The 6,184-nt window shown below is 42.1% G+C and overlaps 1 protein-coding gene across 1 annotated transcript in view; it reads right to left on the reverse strand.

The window, feature by feature from the left end:
* Eif2b3 (eukaryotic translation initiation factor 2B, subunit 3 gamma, 58kDa) overlaps positions 1-6,184 on the reverse strand; it is a 68,098-nt gene that overhangs the window by 59,321 nt on the left and 2,593 nt on the right. The window lies entirely within an intron of this gene.

Raw genomic sequence — 6,184 nt, forward strand, 5'->3', positions numbered from 1 at the left:
AGGAGGAGGAGGAGGAGAAGGAGAAGAAGGAGAAGAAGGAGAAGGAGAAGGAGAAGAAGAAGAAGAAGAAGAGAAAAAGGCATCAAGGAGGCCACCGAAGCTGAAATCAGAGTTTTCCATCCTAGGCTCAACTACCATAGTTCCACATGTCAGATGCGGCCCATGACTGGAACCAAATAAAGAGTGGTGGTGAAGGACACAGAAAGGAGGATAATTATGTGGCATGGGTATGCCACATTAAGTAAGAGAGAGAGGGAATAGTGGCAGAGGAGGTCAGAAAGGCAATGGGGAGAGGAGAGAGAACTCAGATCCTATTAGGCTTGTGAGCTATTGTGACTGTGGATTTTGCCAAGTCAGGAAGCTGTTGGAGATTTTGTTTCCCTGCTAAGGTTTGTACAAAAGTACACGAAATACACAGCACCATGAAGACTGCAGCCTAATAGCTACTCTAACCCTGCCCTCATACGGACAAAGGCCTTTTCTATGGTCTGTATAGTGACCCACCTCTATAATCCTAGCCCTCAGAAGTCCCAGGCAGAGGTATCTCAAGTTTAAAGTCAACCTTAGGGGCTGGGAAGTTGGCTCAGTTGGCTCATGCTTGCCTCGCATGCATGAGGTCCTCAGTACCACATAAGCAGAAAAAAGCCAGAAGTAGTGCTGTGGTAGGGAGCTAGCCTTGAGCTGAAAAGCTAAGGGACAGCACCCAGGCCCAGAGTTCAGCCCCCAGGACCGACAAATAAATAAATAAATACATATAAAGTCAATCTTAGCTACATAATGAGACCCTGTTTCAAATACAAAGAAAAAAGTCCTTTACTATGAAGCCTTCATGGAAGGTCTGGGCACCTCTGGGAACCAGGGCTAGATCCTAAGCTACACCCCTAGCCTGACAGCATGTTTGTGTGTCTTTACATTGCTAGGAAATTGTGAATGCCAGGCAGGTTCTCTATAAACTAACCCTTACAGCACAATTTTGAAGTAAAAACTAGTTTTGAAACAAGATTAGCAGTCAGCCTCATCAGTTATCCATTGTAAAAGTTTAAATTAGCAAATGTTTTCAGGTAACTAGAGAGCTTTCTCTTCTAGTGGAAGAAAGTGGTTCAGAGTCTATATTCACTTTATTTTTTATTTTGTTATTATTCATTATAGTATTAGTGGTACTGGGATTTGAACTTTCTTGAAATCATTCCTGTAGGGAAGAAATTCACAAACTTTTTTTTTTTTTTTTGGGTCCGGTTGTGGGGCCCGAACTCTGGGCCTGGGCGCTGTCCCTCAGCTCTTCAGCTCAAGGCTAGCGCTCTACCACTTGAGCCACAGCGCCACTTCCGGCTTTATTCTTTTTGCTTATGTGGTGCTGAGGAATGGAACTCAGGGCCTCAGGCATGCAAGGCAAGCACTCTACCACTGAGCCACCTTCCCAGCCCTCACAAACGTTTTTTGGTCACTAGACAGACTCTTTACACTCATAAATGATGAGAAACCAAAGATCTTTTTATTCTGTATTTATTGATATCTACCATATTAAAAATTCACATCAATGGGGCTGGGAAGATGGCTCAGTGATAGAGTGCATGCCTTGCATGCATGAGGCCCTGGGTTTGATTCCTCAGCACCACATAAGCAGAAAAAAAGCCAGAAGTGGCACTGTGGCTCAAGTGGTAGAGTGCTAGACTTGAGCTGAAGAGCTGAGGGACAGTGCCCAGGCCCAGAATTCAAGCCTTATGACCACAACAAAATTCAAACCAAGACATTTAAAACATTAATTTATATTAAAAATAAAACAAGGGCTGACAACAGGGGATGCAGAGAAAGAGGAACCCTACTGCATTGCTGGTGGGAATGTATACTAATACAACCACTTTGGAAAACAGTTTGGAGGTACCTCAGAAAGCTAAATATAGACCTCCCCTGTGACCCAGCCATACCACTCCTAGGCATCTATCCTGAGCAACAGGAACCAGTATACAAAGGCACATGCACCTCCATGTTTATTGCAGCACTGTTCACAATAGCCAAGATTTGGAAACAACCCAGATGCCCCACTACTGATGAGTGGATCCAAAAATTGTGGTACCTATATACGATGGAATATTATGCAGCCATTAGAAAGGACAAAATAATGGAATTTGTAGGGAAATGGATGGAACTAGAGCAGATTATTTTGAGCAAAGTAAGCCAAGAACAAAGAAACAAATGGCATATGGTCTCCCTGATATGTGGATGCTAAAGCCAAAATACAAGAAGATATGGCAAACTAACAGGACTCAAGAAACAAAGGACAGCCAACCATTTTGTCATATCATTGCTAAATGACTACATGTTCTAGCCCATATATATGGTAGATATATGCACACAACAGAGGGAATCCAGGAGTAGGAACAGTGTAAGTGGGAACAACCTACACTAAGCAAAAGGAAAGAAATGTAAACATCATCTGTGGAAAAAGTAACTTGTATTGTCAAAGCTCATAGAATTCACAAGCTGTATAGACCATGGCAATGACAATTTGCCTTGTGAAGGTTAAAATGTGTTTGTGACTTTAACTATCACTGTGAAATATGTGAAATTTATGCAATCACCTAATCTCAATTAAAGAAAAAATGTGAGAGAAGGGATGGGTTAGGAGAGATGGGTGACAATGTTGTCAGACACTTTGTACTCATATACTGTTTTGCAAAATGGGAACTTCTTTGTACAACTACTTAAAGATTTAAAAAAAAATGAAAAAAGGTGGCTCAGTTTTAGAGTGCTTGCCTTGCATGCATGAGGCCCTGGGTTCCATTCCTCAGCACCACATAAGCAAAAAGAAAAAAGCCGGAAGTGGCGCTGTGGCTCAAGTGGTAGAGCGCTAGCCTTGAGCTGAAGAGCTGAGGGACAGCGCCCAGGCCCAGAGTTCAGGCCCCACGACCAGCAATAAATGAATGAATGAATGAATAAAAAACAGTAAAGTATTATAGTTACATGGATGTGCATGCGTGCATGCATGTGTGCGCATGCGCAGGTGCCAGTCCTCGGCTTGAACTTAGGGCCTGGGCACTGTCCCTGAGCTTTTTTGTACAAAGTTAGTACTCTACTATTTGAGCTACAGCACTACTTCTGGCTTTTTGCTGGTTAATTGGAAATAAGTATCTTGCAGACTTTTCTGCCTGGGCTGGTTTTGAACTGTGGTCCTCAGATCTCAGCCTTCTGAGTAGCTAGGATTACAGGCATGAGCCACCAGTAATTGGCAGTAACACTTATTTTATGGTGTTGAGGATAAAACTGAAAGTTTTATGCTACCACTAAGCTACACCTCGTTTTCTTTGGCAATGGTTTGCTAAATTGCCCAATCTGGCCTTAACTCCATGCCCCCTTGACTCTGCCTGCTAAGAGCTGGGATTACAGGTATGTACCACTGTACCAGCCTAGAAACATAAAAATTTTAATGAAAAAAATGTTTCCAAAAGAAAGAATGTCATTGTTTACCTTTCCCCCCCACAAATTTCTTTAATGTATGGCATAACCATCATCATCATCATCATAAAAGCTGGATTCTCCCTTCAATTGTGATGTTGATTTTGGTTGGATTATGTGGTTAAAACCTGACACCCATTTGGTGTCTTTTGTTTTTTGTGCTAGTCCTGAGTCTTGAACTCAGGACCTGGGTACTGTTCCTGAACTCCTTTTATTCAAGGCTAGTGCTCTGTCTCTGAGTCACAGCTTACTTCTGGCTTTTTCTGAGTAGTTTATTAGAGAAAATAATATCTTGGGCTGGGAAGGTGGCTCAGTGGTAGAGCGCTTGCCTTGCATGCGTGAGGCCCTGGATTCGATTCCAGACCAAAAAAAAAAAAGAATATCTTGAGAAGTGGTGCTGTGGTTCAAATGGTAAAGCACTCACCTTGAGCTGAAGAGCTCTGCCCAGGCCCAGAGTTCAAGCCCCACACCAAAAAAAAAAAAAAAAAAGTAAAGTAATACTTGGGCTGCAAAGGTAGCTCAGTGGTAGAGTGCTTTCCTTGCATGTATGAGGCCCTGGTTCGATTCCTCAGCACCACATAAGCAGAAAAGGCCAGAAGTAGCACTATGGCTCAAGTGGTAGAGCACTAGCCCTGAGCTGAAGAGCTGCAGGACAGTGCCCAGACCCAGGCCCCATGACCCCCCCACCAAAAAAAAATAGTATCTTGGACTTTCCTGCTCAGGCTGACTTTGAAAATTTGATCTCAGCCTCCTGAGTAGCTAGGATTATAGGCTTGAACCACCAGTGCCTTGCTGTTGGTCTTCTTTTGAAGTTTATGTCAACCCATATTATTACTCCTGTGTCTAGCCTCATGCTTATTATGTACTATTATTTAAGTATAGGAAATAATAAATGCTTACTAAATACAGGCTGCTCCTTATAATGTCTATTTTCTGTTCATAGTAATTATTTCTCATTTCTTCCCCAAGGAGTGTGTGTATGTGTGTGTGGGTGTGCACACAAATGCATACACATGGAATTTAAGAGGGAAGGGGCAGGTTCAGAAGGGCAAACTCTGAACTGTGAGAAACAAAGTTGGGCCTTGAGTCAAAGATTTCCCACAGTCTTCTAGAGATCTCTCTTTGGGACTTTGCTGGCCACATCATAATATTTATCAATTTCATTTGGCTGTGGATTTGTCAGGGGGGCAGGGAATTGTTATTAGAATGCTGGATAACAGATAAAAATGAAAAAAAAAAGCCCTCCACTTTGGCAATTAATTGCAAGAAATTACGTTTTGTTTTTGTATATAAATCTAGTGGTTTCCTAAGAGATTAATGATAAGTTAGCGAGAGAATGAGGCAGCATTCTCTAACCCAAAAACTTGGACTTTTCACTAACCAGGACTTCAGTATTTCTTTTGGAGTATATACAGAATTTTCAACGTTGGTGGTTTTAAAGTTAATGGCTCTGGGAATATGGCTTAATAGTAGAGTGCTTGCCTAACAGGCATGAAGCCCTGGATTCGATTCCTCAGCACCACATAAACAGAAAAAGCTGGAAGTGGCGCTGTGGCTCAAGTGGTAGAGTGCTAGCCTTGAGCAAAAAAAGAAGCTCAGGGACAGTGCTCAGGCCCTGAGTTCAAGCCCCAGGACTGGCAAAAAAAAAAGTTAATGATGTAGATATTTATGTTCTAAGCTAATTGGTCAAGTGTGTATGTGTTCGTGTGTGTGTGTGTGTGTGTGTGTGTGTGTGTGTTGGTTCTATGGCTTGAACTCAAGAGCTTGGGCACTGTCCCTGAGCTTTTGTGTTCAAAGCTAGTACTCTACCACTTAAGCCACATCTCTATTTCTAGATTTTGTTTTTGTACTTAAATGGAGATAAAAGTCTCATGGACTTTCCTGCCAGGGCTGGCTTCAAACAATAATCCTCAGATCTCAACTTCCTGAGTAGCTAGGATTATGGGCATAAGCCACAAGTGCCCAGCTTTTTATATGTTTATTAGCATATATTGTATAAAATAATGGGCTTCATTATGAAACCATGTATGAGACTCCACATATGAGTGGAAACATAATCAACACATCAGATTATAACACAGGATTTAGCTTGATTCTCAGGGGGCCTTTGTATCAGTCACTCTCACTAAGAATGTAGTATTTCAGTTGGGCCAGTGGCTCATGTCTATAATCCTAGCTACTTGAAAAGTAAAAGTAGGAAGATAGGAGGGTGTCAGTGGCTCACACCTATAATCCGAGCTACTCAGGAGGCTAAGATTTGAGGATCATGGTTCAAAGCCAGCCAGGTCAAGAAAGTCCACGAGACTCTTATCTCCAACTAACCACCAGAAAAAAAAAAAAAGTAGGAAGATCACAGTGCACGCCAGCTACAGCAAAAAATATGAGGCTTTGTAGAAAAAGAACTAGTCAGGCCCAGTAGATCATTTACATACTCAAGAGGCTGATATCAAAAGGATCATAGTTCAAGGTGAAAAAAGTTCACAGGAGTTTATCTCAACTGAAAAAGGCTAAATATGGTGATTCTCACTGTTACCCTAGTTACAATGGAAAATATAAACAGGACTGTGGTTCAGGTAAAAAAAAAAAAAAAGTGAGACCTTATCTTAAAAACAACCAAAGCCGGGCTGGGAAGGTGGCTCAGTGGTAGAGTGCTTGGGTTCCATTCCTCAGCACCACATAAGCAAAAAAGAAAAAAGCCGGAAGTGGCGCTGTGGCTCAAGTGGTAGAGCGC

This window comes from Dipodomys ordii, unplaced genomic scaffold, assembly GCF_000151885.1.
Source record: "Dipodomys ordii isolate 6190 unplaced genomic scaffold, Dord_2.0 Scaffold33, whole genome shotgun sequence".
Taxonomy (NCBI): domain Eukaryota; kingdom Metazoa; phylum Chordata; class Mammalia; order Rodentia; family Heteromyidae; genus Dipodomys; species Dipodomys ordii.